The sequence below is a fragment of the Vicugna pacos genome, chromosome 11, assembly GCF_048564905.1.
Source record: "Vicugna pacos chromosome 11, VicPac4, whole genome shotgun sequence".
Classification (NCBI taxonomy): domain Eukaryota; kingdom Metazoa; phylum Chordata; class Mammalia; order Artiodactyla; family Camelidae; genus Vicugna; species Vicugna pacos.
In genome coordinates this window covers 17036118-17050875 of record NC_132997.1, presented here as the reverse complement: position 1 = coordinate 17050875, position 14758 = coordinate 17036118, and the positions used below count along the sequence as shown (strand labels likewise).

The 14758-nt window shown below is 54.4% G+C and overlaps 1 protein-coding gene across 1 annotated transcript in view; it reads left to right on the top strand.

Moving 5' to 3' along the window:
• Nucleotides 1-14758, top strand: part of LOC116279493 (zinc finger protein 532-like) — a 52221-nt gene that overhangs the window by 10301 nt on the left and 27162 nt on the right. The window lies entirely within an intron of this gene.

The window sequence follows — 14758 nt, the reverse complement described above, 5'->3', positions numbered from 1 at the left end:
AGCTGGTGGAGGTGCTGGGCTGAGGCCAGTTTTCTGAGAGAAGGGGGCCTGGGGAGCCTCCAACCTCCAGGGCAGACACATCTCAAGGGCCCTGGGGCAGAGCTCTGGGACATCCCCCAGGGCCGCAGGCTGGACTGAGAGGCCAAGAGGAAGGCCAGGCTGTGGAGCTCCTCCTTGTGCTCACTGGACCCATCCCTTGGCCCTGGGGCCTGCCTAGGAGGAGACGTCTCTCTGAGAACTGAGGCATCACTGGGTCCCAGGCTCCGTGCAGTACGCTTTCGAGCCTGGGGAGGTGAGGGGGCTGTCCAGCCCGAAATGGAGGGAAACCGTGATGTCCTGGAGAGAGAATAAAGCCTTTGGTCCTGAACAGGCCACTGTCTGCTCAGTAGTGCCTTAGAAGTTCCTCAGAATCAATGTCTGGTGGGCTGTCTTTATCACTGACCCCTAGCTGGGGGTCTTGGTCATGTGTCTGGCATCTTGGCCAACATTAGACTCACGAGTGCTTGAGTCCAAATGGGGTGCACTGTGACTGGTGGGTGCCGGCACACCCAACTCCTCCTTCAGGTCCAGGAATTGTTTCTGCACCAGCTGGTAGGAAGTAGGTGGAAAGTGACTGGCCCCGCATACATGGGTGAGGGGAGAAGCAGGGCTGGGTAGGGGGATGATGGCATTGGGGAGGAAGAGAGGGAATGTCGCCAGGACTCCAGTCAAAGTACAGACACTAAAGCACTCCTGCTGTCCTCCTGGGCCTAATTCCCAGCTGTGTGTCCTTCCTTTCCCTCTGGGCCCCCATCCTCTCCTTCCTATGGTCCTGCATCGCACCCAGTCCCTAGCAGGCCCTCCACAAGGACAGGCCTTCCAGGCAGGGGAGGGATGAACAGAGCCATGAGGGCCTCCTGTTCTGTGGTCCCATCCCTCTCCCGGCTGACCTGGGTCCTTGCCTCCCTTGGTTACCTGGGTGTCCCTTGTCTTCCCTCTTCTACCTGGGGTCCATCCCTCCCTTCTCTGGCTCACCTCTTCAAGGGTGAGTCCTGCCTCCTGTTCCAACTCCTCAGCTAGGGCCAAGAAGTCCAGATGTGGTTCTGTGGAAAGCAATTCTGCCAGGAATTGAGGATGAACGACTGCCTCTAGCTAAGAAGGAAGGAAGAGGCTGTGAGTATCCTTGGCCTGGAGTAACTTGTGAGTCATGAATACCTGGAGGGAAAGTGAAAAACAGACCCACCCCATTGTCCTCCACAAGGTAGCCTGTTTTAAACTGCTGAGGCAGTCAGCTAGAAACAGAGAGAGAGAGAGAGAGAGCGCGAGCAAGCGAGCAAGAGCACTCAGGGACAAGGATCAGAACTTAAGTCCCAAGGGCCCGGGCAGAAACCCAGTCCTGGGTGCTAAGAGTGCCAATCCCTGGAATCTTGCAGCCCCCAGGCTCCAGGCCCAGCCCACCTTGGTGACGCAGGCTTCCTGGGAGCACAGCTTGTCAGCGTAGCTCAGGAGATCTGGTACATGTAGGTCCCCTTCTCTTCCTGCTTCAGTTCATTTCTGTCCTCTTGGAATTCTGCATCTAGCTCCCCAGTGGCTGAGGGGACAGGCCCAACCAGCCCCTCCATGGTGTCCACATGCTCTTTCACAGCCTCAGGGGGATTCTTCTTAGGTGCCATGGTCTCCCAGGGACACTGGGATCTGTGTGGCTTCCTGGGCACACACACTGGGGCAGAGCGGGAGGAGGAAATAAAGGTGAGGGGCTCCTGCATCCAGCTCCTGACCACGCAGTGCACATGCTGGTTCAGACAGTGTTTGAACAACATGGACATGGGTGTGGTTTGAGTCAAGGCCAACTGTATCTTCACCCACAGTGATGGGAAATGAAGAGGGAGAGGTAAGGGGGAGCTTCTAAGAGAGTCACATGTGAGGAAGTGTAGAACCTCTAATTTTCCAAGAGTCTCCCCATCCAGCCCGCTTCTCAGGCAGACTGTATGTGGTGGTCTTAGACAGGGAGGCGGGAGTTTTGTAACTGACCAAATCAGTACCCTAGGGTGACAAAGGACAGCTGAGACCCCTCGATGGCTGTTGAGGTTGAAAGACCAATGACCCTCTTGAGGGAAAAGGACTGATGGGGGGACAGTGGCCGTCCCTAAGCCCCTGTTACCTTTGTGTTCAGCTCCAGTGGGCATGTGGGTACCTGATTGAGGGCCCACTTTTAGGGCTGTGGGCCCCCAAGATTCCGGCTTTGGTGGGGCTGGAGGAGGCAGGCCCTGCACCCCCTTCATCCACTGCACCTGCTGAGTCTGCATCTCCTCCTTTGCCTCAAACTCCATGAACCTGAAGGGTAAGGGAGGCACAGGCCATGCTGAGAAAAAGGCCTGGGCTCTGGAGCCCACCAAGGGAGCAGAGACAGAGGCATCAGAAGACATTGTGCTGGGGCAGTCAATGTCTGTGGGGTACTGTCCCCAGCGGGAAACTGCTCCTGGAGCAAATATCAGATCTGGGGACACCACCTCCCCAGCACCGGATGGTGTTCAATAGCATACACCCAGGTCACTGAATTGAAATGGGCCTGCGTGGAAGGCATAGATAGGAGACCAGGAAGGAGTCAACATGGACCGTACTGAGAGCACTACCTGGATGTGACATCTTGTGTGATGGTGACTCCTGGGAGAACGGAAGCCCCGGAGGGCAGGGCTGTTGTCTGCTGGATGCATTAAATGATGGTTGTTCCTAGGAAAGCAACTGTCCCTAGTGGACCTTCCTATTTGACGAATGAATGAGGCCAATCAGCCCCATCACACAGATCTGAGTGGACCTGGGGCCCCACTTCTCCCTCCCAGGGGTCCCTGCTCTCACTCTCCTAGGACAGGGACCACTATTGGACCACAAGTCCCTTTTGAAATGGGAAAACAGTTCCACCCAAGGCCAAAGTCCCAGTGACCCAGGAGGCAGAGGCTTCCTCATGGGCAGGAGGACAATGACCAATTAGCCAAACACATCTCTTCCAGCTGATGTTTTCAGGGGCCAGGGCCCCAGAAAGCACTTTCCATGAAGGGCCCCCTCTGTTCATACCCTCCTAGGGCCTGATCCTCTCTTGACCCCAGTGTGCAGAAGGGCAAACTGAGGCTCAGAGAGGTAGAGTGACAATCCCACATGTGACTGCTAGTAAGTGGCTGAGTCACCAATGTCCCATGAGAACAGAGTGCTCACCTTTGGAACAGAAGGTCCAGCACCTGCTGGGCAGTGGCGAAAGCTCTATAGTTGCCCAGGAATGTGTGCATGTAGGAGAGGTTGCTGCCCAGGACGGCAGTTACCAGAGTCACCACCAGCTTCTCCAGCCTGTGTCACTGGAGGCTCCACACCCTGTAGGTCTCATCCCTGCTCCCTGATGGTCCAGCTCACCTCTGGGGTGGAAAGAGGAGAGACATGAGGCAGAGGCAGCACCGGGGACCCCCAGGGGTTTGAGGCTAGAGCTCAGACCAAATGGTTAAGCCTAAAGTTCTTGTGCCAGAGGTGGAAGAGGGGAGCCCTGAGCAGATTCAAGGTTCTCAGCATCACCAGTACAAGGGGCAGAGGGCAATGATTAAATGCCTTAGTGTCTCCGTCATTGTGTCAGCACAGCAGTGACTGCACCTCCCTGATGAACTACCTCACCCCTGTGACTGCTGTCACAACATCTCATTCTAGAGATGAGAACACAGAGACTGATCCCAGGGTGGGAGGGACCAGGGTCCTCAGGCCAACGTGGCCACGTGGGGATGGAGGAGAAACAGGATGGTCTGTAGAAAAATGCAGAAGCTTCCTTGACTTAACATGAACTGGGATTCTGTCAAAGTCTCTCAGATTCTGGCTCGTATGTGGGCACTGACTTTGCATCTGGCCAAGTCAGGGCCTGGGCTGTGAGGGCGGGAAGGAGAGAGGGGGTATCAGATTCCTTTGCCAGCAGGTCCCTAAGAGGGAGCCCAGGGGAGGAGCAGGGCAGCTCTATGACCTGGGGCTTCCTGGGTGTGGAGTCTCCTCTCTCATAGTCACCCTGAGCCTGTCCTGGACTCTGTTGGTGTCTTGGGTCACCTGCCCTTCCTGCAGGGAGATGGCATGGGGTAGTCTATGGACCAGGTCCTGTGAGGAGTCCTGCAGACACAGTGCCCAGCAGCCAGGCAGAAACCTCAGAGCCCTGTCTGGTTGTCCTGACAGGTTCTCAGACCCATAAGACAGCTCCAGTCTCGACACGCACACACCACTCTCTGCACAGACCTCCATCAGGGACAAAAAAGCTGACAACCTCAGGGCCTTGGATTCCCACTGGCACAGAGAAAAACCCCTCAGGGGTCCTCTTTCCCCCTGCCAGCTGTGTTCTCAGGTGCGGCCATGACAGGACCACCAGGTTACCACATGTTCAATGGCTGGTTCCTGCCCAGAGGGGACACCTCCCCTCAAGTCCCCCTCCCCCCACATGGAGATGAGGGAAGTGGGCCTGCCCAGGGAGGGCTCCCAGAGGAGGCTGGTCCCAGATTGGCCTGCTCCAGGCCAGCCGGTGTTACCTTAAGTGACCGCATCATAATAGACCGGAGGTGTTGGGGTTGAGGGTTCAACCAAAGCCTATGGCCTCTCAGAAACCTCTCACTCCAGGGTTTCCTGGAGGAGAAGCCCCGAGAGTTCACGAAACAGAAAGAACATGTTTCTCTGTGAACTGTCTCCAGCCAAGTGAGCTGGCTCAGGGGCTGTCCTTAGAATGTGGGTGCCTGGTAACCAGGTTCTAATTCTGTTGGGGTCTGTTATCAAGGAAGTGACATCACTTCCTGGGGTCCACTTCCTTGACCCCCCTCCTCAGACAACACCTCCACACAGCCTTCTGGGCTGCTGCCTGCTCACCCCCTTCTCCACACAGACCCACCTCTTCCACAGTTACAGCAGCCGTGCCCTCTCCATGGCTCCCGGGGAGGCTCTGCGTGCAGCTGCGAGGAGACGACCTGGCTTCCAGACTCAACTCCTCATTGTTACCTGTTCTACGTCTTGTATTTATCCTGCTGTTTCTCCAGGACGGTCTCCCCATCTGCACAGTGGGGCTGATTCTAGTTGTACTTCTAGAGATGTCCTCAGGTGCATGTGGGATAAGACCTGAGAAGTGTGGGGATGATGTCGCTTGTAGATGATACCTCCAACCTCATGATTTTTTGTCTTATAACCAAGCTCACATCTGTTCCTCTCCTGATCCTGCCCCACAGTCCTTATTTAATGTCACTATGCACGTGTGTCTGTGTGTTTGTGTTTTTGTGTGTGTGCTTGTGCACACGTGTAAGCCATAGCTCACTCTCTGTGTGGCCAGCAGAAAACTGCCCCCACGTGGGAGGGTTGGGCAAGAGCTTCCTGAGGTCTGAGGGTTTCTAATTTCCAAAGCAAACCTGATGAAAGGGGTTCAAGCCTTGGCCAGCAGGTCAGAGCCCCGTGACCCCAGGCCATTCAGGTAGCAGGGGCTGGAGCTGGGATCACAGACTCACACTGTCTGGTTCCACTGTCCACATTCAGCACCACAGTGCTGGGGGCAGGGAGACTGTCCCCTTCATGGGCACACAGCCTGGCAGGGTCTTCTCTGGCTGGACACACACTGGTCCAGGGACAGATGGTCAGTTGAATGGTTGCTGTCACCAGAGAGATCTGATAGTCTCATTTGGTGCTGCCTCTATGTTCCTGTCCTCACATGCCTCTCCCCAAGTTCCAACCCCAGTATAAACAGTCACCTTCCCCAGGAACAACAGGAGTTTTATCCGCTGCAGTAAGAAGACCCTCAGTCTCAGTGGAAATTCCCTGGTAATCAGTTTCTCCCAGTGATTTCATGAGGAAAGTGTATTAGATTTGATCAAATCTCCTAACTGTCTAAGGTTCAGTTGGCCCTAAGCTGCCTTCTGAAACTCTCTTCCCACCCATTCCCCTGTCCATGCAGCAGCTTCATCTCCCCACTGCTCAAACCAGAACCTGGGGCTCTGTCAACTCCTCCCCTGTCCCTGGGTCCCAACTCCAAGTGCGTTCATCACCTCTCTGTATCTCTCTCCCCTCCCTGTACAGGCTGCCACTGACGCTGTCCTGGATTCATGCTCTTTGCTTCCCTTTCTCACTCCCTCTGGCCCAAGGAGCAGATGTTTAAAAGAGAAATCTGTTCCTGTGACTCTGCTAACACACAGAAATCTCTCAGAGGCATTTTGGGGAAAAGCCCCAATCCTGGACAAGTCGTCAGAAGCATCCCCAGGAGGTAGCACCTTTGTCCTTTGGGTTTACACAGTGCTAAAACGCTGTGATACCCAGACAGAGTAAATCAATCAAAATTTCATTTCATTGCCACATAAAAGAAGAGGTTTATAGTCGAGAAAAACTGCTCATGGAAATGGTTGTGTCCATGAACCGGGTGATCTAATTCATTAGGGGTTGTGTCTAGCTGGATGCCTGAGTGTGGGGAAGGAGTTATCTTCCAGGTGAGCCAGGGCTCCAGGCAGATGCAGGTCCCCTAATCCCTGCATCTTGGGAAAATGGGGGTTCAGCTCTGAGAGGCCGCAGGCCAGGCTGTACCTGACATAGGTTGGGATGAGTTGGGAAGGGCTGAACCTCTTATTTCACAGATGTCTGGAGTCTCCACTTTGTAGCTCTTAGCTCAGTAGGAATGGTGACACTTGGGTATCCCATCACCAAAGTGGAGCAGATGTGAGTCGGGTCCAGTGAGACCTGGTGCTGCACCTCACTTGTGGACACCTGCAGCCCCATCCCTCATGAGGGCAGAAGACATACAACTGGCACAGGGTATGGTGTGAAGTCAGGGTGGGTAAGCCTCCTGTGAGCTTCCTGGTGGCCAAGAGGACAAGGGCTTCACCCTTCAGTCTCTATTCAGAATCAGTGGCCCTCTGGCTAACCTCTGATGCCCACTGAAGACATAATGGTTGACATGTCTCTGGCTGCCCAGGGCCACCCTAGACCCCTGCTCTGTAGAGACATGTCTGAAAAGTAGTGAGCTGGCCTCAGCATTCTCCCACCAGGACCCTTCTGGCAAATTCCATCCTGGCCCCTCCACTAACTCCTCCTTCACATCTTACTGCCCTCCCCTCTGTGTTTCTATGTGTGCTTCTAACTCCACACTTTACCTTCTGTTGTTTTCTCAGTTTGGGATGTGCGCTTTCTTCCTTGACTCAGCTCATGGGCTCATCTCAGCCCATGTGGAGCCCACTGCAGGGACCTGCTGCAGCAGATGGCAGGGGCGGGAAGGCCTCTGGGCAGTGGTGGGAAGGACAGGAGGCCTCTGTGTTGCTCCACATTCTGGGTGTAGAGCCTTGGCAGTGACTGATCAGGGTGTGAAGACCCAGGTTTTTGTCTGGAGAAAGATAGCCTGGGGTTTGGTTCCCTGCTACTTGTCCTTCCTGGGGGGATTGGGAGCTCCCTCAAGTGCAAAATGGCCAGAGTTGCAGGGCCCAGGAGCCAGGAAAAGGAGAAGCCTCCTCAGGCCTTGTAGTGGGGAAGCAGGGATCCCTGCATGCAACCTGGGAAGGGCCTGGGCTGGCCTTTGGACTCCGGAGAGATTGATCAGGGAGAGGTTTTCAAACTTTAGAGTCTCAGCAGCAGAACACTTTCCTTGAAGACAATGGACTTAGAGCACAGAAGTTCAAGCCTGAGGGAAGTGGGGTGGGGCTAGATCCCTGGAAGCCAGGACTTCCTCTGAGGAACACCCCGGATCCAGGCTGGGGGACACACACACCTGGAGGACCACTGCTCTAGAAGGAAGTTGGGACACAGGCTGCCCCAGGAGGCCTGGGACTGAGATGACAGCTCAGGTTCTTCCTGGTAACTGAACGCTCCTTCTTTTTGCTCGCCTTTGGTATTTGGTAATGGCTCTCTGCAAACTCCTGCCTGCCTTTTCTGCCCTTCAGAGGAGCCTGTGGAAAGGATGGACCTTGCTGGACTCCATGGAGCCAAAGGGAGCCCTGGATGTCAGCATGAGAGCCACAGGTGGGCTTGAGCTGGCATTTGGTCCTGACACCTACTATGTCAGGGAGGCCTTGGTCCAGGGACCAGATCTCTGAGGTTCTAGATTGCTTTTTGCAGAGGAGGCAATTTCTCACGCAGGTAACATTTCAGATTATCCTGGTTTTAAGCACACTGCACACTAAATGGGCCCGTTTCCTGCCCATAGAATGGGGATAAAGAGAGGCCCCTGCCCTGCAGAGAGGAGGTGCTCCTGTCTAGGGAGGATACGCTGTGTGATTTCCTTCCTCCTCACTGGCCTGTAGGGCGTGGCTCCAACAAATGGAAGCCTCTTCACCTGGGCTGCCAGACATGGGTCCCTGCACTGTGCCACTAGTGTTGCCAAGTCCAAACTCACTCTGCTAGCCACACGACAGGCCAATAAATTGGGAGATGAGATATTGGGGCAAGGAATAGTGGCTTTATTTAGAAAGCCGACAGAGTTAGAGGATGGCAGAGCAATGTCTTGGAGAACCATCCTGCTCTAGTCAAAATACAGGCTCCTTTTATACAAAAAAAAACCCCCCAAAAACAAAGGGGGTATGGTTGGTTGTTGCAAACTTCTTGCTGCAGGCATTGTTTGTTCTTGCAGCTGTCCACGTGGGCCAGGTCATGGTGTCCCTGTAAACTTCCAACAAAAACAAAGGTTTTTCCTCTATTTTGCAACTTACTATCTCCCCATGAGTGCAGAGGGGCTAACATCCTTAACCGTCAGAGCCCCGAGAATAGGCTGAGTCCTGAGAATAGGCTCTCCTGTCTGTTCAGGCTAAAGGCAACATTCATTCACAAAAGGTGCAGAGCTGGCAAGACCGAGCCTGGAAAACAGGGCACAGTGGTTAAAACTAAATGAACAGATCCAATATAGATTCAGATTTGTTCTCCTCTGTTACATTGTCAATGAAGTTGAAAGAGTACCTGGGGAGGCGGGGTGTGGCCAGGGGGTTGGGCCTACCAGTGGGTCCTGCCTTGGAGGCTGCCACAAGGCTGGTGCCTGGAGGGCACCTTCAGTTTCACTTGCCCAGCCCCCAAGGTGGAGAAAATCAAAGGATAAATGAATAGAAGCCTCAAATAATGGAATGAGGGCTGCAAAAGATTGCTGGCCTGGGAAATTGAAAAGTAAAAACCCATGAGGCTAACCAGAGTAAAAATAAAGTAAAAAGTACAGTGGTATAAAAGAAAATGAAATCAAATAAACATATGCTAAGAAACAGTAAAAATGAGATGAAAGAGGTTGGGAGGAAGGGGTAAGGAAGTCGAGTAGAGATGGACAGTTAATGTACAACAGAAGACCAAAGGCAGTGACTGAAGGAAAGCATGAAATAAGGAATGAATACATGTTTTTGTTGTTGTTGGATTGTCTTTTTTTCTTTTAAAGAAAAACCCAGTGGGTTGAGAGAGAAAAATAGCAGTGGGATTTTCTGAGCTCAGATTCTGGCAGATGCAGGTTATTTGGAGCCACTGGGCAGAGCCCAGCTTGGAACTGAAGATACAGGGCATAGAGCTTGGCTCTTTGTAAGATGCTGACCCCGCCCTGGGGGAGGTTGATCCCAGTACTGGGGTTGGCTTCCTCCTTGTGTTCTCAGGGGCACTGGTCTTCTGTGCCAAAGCCTGCAGAGAATCCCCCAAGCTGGGTCTTGCTCTCTCTTGCAAGTGGTCACCTTCATGCAGGTCTAGCCTGAATTAGCTTAGAAATCCTGGGTCAGGGCTCTTTGCTGGGGAGGGAGGGAGGAAGGCAGTCTTTCATGGTACAGTATCTTGTCTGGTTTGGGGGCTTGCTTCAAGGAGCAAATTTGGGGTGGGGATTGGGCAGTGGTGGTTCTACGTGCAGCAGACAGTGCCCCAGGAAATATGCCAGGGCCGCAGGCTCCTGGGAAGGTCAGGATTGCAGCTGGTGCTCCCTCAGTCCAGTTATTGGCTGAGATGAGAAACGAGACGACAGAGAAGGGAGAGGTCTGCTTTATGGGATGACAAAACTTTAAGTGACGATGTGGTTTCCTACCGGGCCACCATGTTTTCTTTCCCTTGCCATTTCATCTGCAGGTTTGGTGGCAAATTACACTACTACACTCTGCAGTAGTGTTCCCATTAAGACTCCTGATGGGCTCAGGGTATCGCTTTGCACCTCCTTTCCCAAGTGGGAAATGGGAATACCATCTCCTAGTAAGATGTAGGTGCTGAGCACAGTGCCTACCTATGGTAAATATTGAATAAATTTAGCTAGAATTGGTATAACTAAAGATCTTTTTAGAAAAAAAGGATCACCTGTGTTGGCTAAAGTCTGTTCAAATGAAGGATTTATTGACCCACTTTTAATTTCTATGACTACATCTTTGTTTAGTGAGGAGCAAACAGAGGATTGAGTCCTGGGTCTGCCAGCATCTCACCTGATGTCTTGGGCAAGTTACTCCTCTGAGCCTCAGTTTTCCCCTCTGTGAAATGGATTTATAGTGTATGACCCAGAGATTGCTAATCTCTCTTCTCCAGCTGGGCTTAGAGTTGGGGTGAACTTGTTCATCAGGTTGAGTTGCTTCCCCAGGAGTCTGCTTTAGGGGAGCCAGCTTTTGCAGTCCTTGAGGTTATCAGCTCTTAAAGGGATGGGGCTGGCCAGGATCAATAAGTCTTAAAGATTTGATGAGCCTGATAAAGCCCCAATAATAGCCAATGTCCTTGGAAACTGGTAATCCCAACTTCAGGTGGCAGACAGGATTCAAAAAGTCTTGCCTAGAGGTACGGGGCATAGTGCCCCAGTCATCTCTGGGGCTGCCTCCCAGCTCTAGGAGAAATGGGACCTGTGCAGAATGCCCCTCCTGGCTAGTGAAGGGCTCCCCAGGCCATTCCAGTCCAGCAGGGAAAACTGGCTTGGCTTGGGAGTGCAGGAGGATGAGCATTAGGAGCTGAGCATCTTGGGATGGGGAAGGACCCCACACTGTGGGAGATGGAGAGGAAGGGGATACTCTGGCCAAGAGCTTCCAGGGGAAAGCCAGCCTGAGTCATAGCCCTCAGGTCACAAACTAGAGGGACCTCATCATCCAAACTAGAAACTGACAGAAGTCTTCTCAAAACTGTCTGTCTCCTCAAAATTTCTTAGTATTTGGAAGGGGGCCTTGAGATTGGCCTCACTGCAGTCATGCTACCTCTGCCTAGCATAACATCAACAAAACCTTCTAACTGGGTTAGAATTATCACATGCCTGCTTTACTACCATACTGCAGGGGTCCAAACAAGTGTTTGTGGAATCCCTGACCCTGTGGCTCTTACTCTCAAGTTTGAGCCCCTAGAGGATGAATATACTGCCACGCTTCTGAGGTGGAGACAGTCCCCATAGGTACCACCAGACTGTTATATAATAAAATCCATCCTTTATTTATCCTGTGTCTGCAGCTGTTCAGCCAGTACATGGTAGAATTTCCAGGGAATGAAAAGGGAGACATGGAGAGTTTGTAGAGCCTGAGTGGAGCATGTTTTACAATTCAAGGCCAAGATGGATTTCTTGAGGAAGTGCCTTTGTGTGAGCACCACACTCAGCTGGACAGCTCGGCCTCCTGCATATCTGGTCAATTTTCTGTTTCTGCCCATTGGCTCTTCATCCTGAAAGTCACCTTGCCAGTCCATGTGGCTCCCTACTGTTTCTCTGAGCCAGCTTCTCCTCTCCCCTTGGCTGCCCCTGCCCAACCGAGTCAGTCCCATCAGCTACTGCAAGGGCTGCCTCACTGCTCTCCAAGCCTGCACTGGCCCCTGTCCACGGCCTCCTCCCCCATCTTTCCAAGGTAAAATTTGCCAGTGACTTCTATGGCAGGCAGCACGGGGACACACACACACACACACACATGGACACACAGACACATGGACACACACAGACACATGGACACACACAGACACACACACACACATACACACACTTTGTTTTGCTCTTGCTTTGGCTGGCTAACTAGCATTCAATGCCTGAAAGCCTCACTTCCTTCTCCTTTGGTAACCCTCACTCAGCCTTTAGAGCTGTCACCTCTTCCAGGCAGCCATCCTCTGGCTCTTCCTCCCAGACTAGATCACAGCCCAGGACGTGCCTGTGCATACCTGGCACTTGTGGTCCTTGCCACATCTTTTAATAATCTGTTTAACTGCCTGCCTCTCCTCTGAGTGGGGAGTTTTAGGAAAGCATCTCTGAATCTCTCATGCCCAGCACCTGATCCTGATCAAGGTAGAGGCCTTGGGGTCAGGCCAACGACAGGGCTAAGGGGTGCCCAGGAGTGGACCCTGGTAGGAGGCTCTGCCAGGTGCTCCCAGATCAAACTTCCATGGAATCTTTGTCTGGGAACACTCAGCTGTCTCCCCCAAATCTTGGGTGTGCCATGTGGAGCCCAGTCTGTCTGAAACTTGGTGGGGGGTGGGGCGGTGGGGAATGGTGGCTACCCTTCAGGCTTGTCACCTCCTCCCAGGCTGGGGCCCAAATAGCTTACCTCTACGTCTGGTGGTGGTGCCTGGCCAGAAGCATTCACCTAGCGGTGTAGAGAGCCCCGCTCTCCACTGGCTCAGAGAAAGGAACTCCCAACCCCAGCTCATGTGTCAAAGGCTCCGTGCAGGGTTGGAGTCTGAGCAGGCCAGCCCCTTGGAAAGCTCCTCACCTCCAGGCGCTGAGGTGAGGGATGCGCTGGTTTCTCGCCATGAATTGGGCTTCAGAGTCCGAGCATCCTGCCTGACTCGCTGCTGAGCCCCGAGTTGTAGGGCAGGGGATGGGCACCTGCCAAGGTCCCAGGGGCCATCTAGGGTCCAGCCCATGGCCATAGCTCTGCTCCAGAAGTTTGGCCACCAGCGGGTCCCCTTGCATCATGGTGCCTGGCTCAGCGTCCCTCCCCATCTTTCTACTGGCTATCCTTGGCCTGGCTCCATGAGGGTCTCTGCCTAGGACGGGGGTCGTGGCGTGAGGCACTGAATGGCTGAGGTCGGTGGACACCAGTGGGTTCCGGAAACCCCTGAGGGCAGTGCGAGTCCTACACTTCTTCATTTTCACGTCTGGCGAACAGGGGGCGCAAGGCCCCGGGCCTCCAAGTCTCTGCACATCGCAGCCCCAGTGGTTCCCCCCACCATCCTGGCGTCTGAGCATCCCCCAGGCTGGGAGTGAGGAGCACCTGGCGCCCTCTCCAAGCTGCACGGGGCAAGGCTGAGACTCCGCAGTCACCTAGTCAAGAGGAGGGTGGAGGGGAGGGAGGCGGGCAGGGAGGGGAACAGGAGCGGACCCGAGGGTGGGTGGTTGGGCTTCCTCTGCATTTTGCTCCTTGCAGGGGCCCAGACACACTGTGAGCCATGAGCCGCTGTGTGGGCCCGGCTGCCACAGGCACCACCAGATTCAGAGCAGGGGCCTGATGGCACTGGGCTGGGCTGGGGCAGGCAGGCCGGGGAAAATGCACCTGGCTCAGCTCCCAGGGACTGCACCCGGACTGGCGCCTCCCTGCTCCACGCTGCCCTCAGCCTCGCCCTGCCCTGGGCAGATGAGCCCTGTGCCCAGGGGACATGGAAACACTGACACTGTGACTTCTCCGCTGGATATGCCAATGCGTGTCGGTGCAGGTCGACTCTTCCATCTCAGTAGGTGCGGTGGGCAGCAGGACAGAGGCTGAGCAAGGGGCCCCAGTGGTGTGGGGGGCACATGGCGTGCAAACTTGGCTGTTCCCTGAGCTGAGGGGCTTGGGGGTGGTGCTCCCTAGAAGGGCCAGGCCGCGCCGCCCCGTGGGGGAGATGTGCATGGGCAGCTCCTTGCTCCTGAGGGCTCCCACTTCTCCCCGTTTCCAGTACCCCCGTGGGGCCTTGTGGCCTCTGTGGACACTTAGGGCCTAAGCTGTGGGGAGCCCCAGGCTAGAGGCATATCTAGACCCTGGCTGGGCCTCAGGCAGGGTAGCGCTAGCCTTTACTCTCGGGTGAGAGCAGCGGGAATCGGGGCAGAAAGGGCCCTGGTCTCACCAGGTTGGCAGGGCAGGATCAAAGAGGCCCAACCTGAACTGTGGGTGAATGTGGGTGGGTGGGTGTTGTCAGCATGTGTGACTGTGTATGTGCCTGGCACCATGTTGATGTCACTGTAAGAGAGCATCCTAGCTTGTGTTGGTGTGTGCATGACTGTCAGCCTGTTAGAGTGAACACAGTGTCTGCCTGTTTCCCTGGTGTGTGTGTCTATGTATCTCTCATTGTGGGTGTGGGAGAGTGTGTGTATCTGATTGTGGTGACAGCCCCAGAGTTTCCCAAGGCCCAGGTGTTGGGGGCTGGCAGATGGTCTGGGGAATGAGAGCCAGGGGAGAAGCCTGGGCAGTGGTGTGTTGGGGGAGTGTGTGTGTGCAAGATGAGCAGGATGCGACCAATGGAGGGAGAACCAGGAGAGGAAAGATGAGACAGAGGAGAGGAGGAGGAGGCCTGTGGATGGGGAGTGTGTGGGACTTGGTAGCAGCATAGGGAAATCCCAGAAAGTTGGGCAAGTTTGGGGGACTGACGGGTTGCTTTTGGGGAGCTCCTCGACAGTAGCCTTTATAGCAGTTGGGAAAGACCAAGGAGCCCAGAGAAATGGGGATTGGGAGGTGTCAGAAGGCAGGAATGATGGGCCAGGCCAGGCAGGGGTATGAGGGGTGGTGAGGGACTAGGCCTGGGCTTGGTGCACTGCAATCCCCAGGCAGAGACCCGAACCAAGCCTGCTTCCCAGTGGTGGGTGGTGATGTCCGTGGGGCTTGGGTCTGGAGGTCAGCGTTGCAGCTCTGGCTATAGCGTGGAAGGGGACCTCCCTCCTCCTGCCCAACCCCCA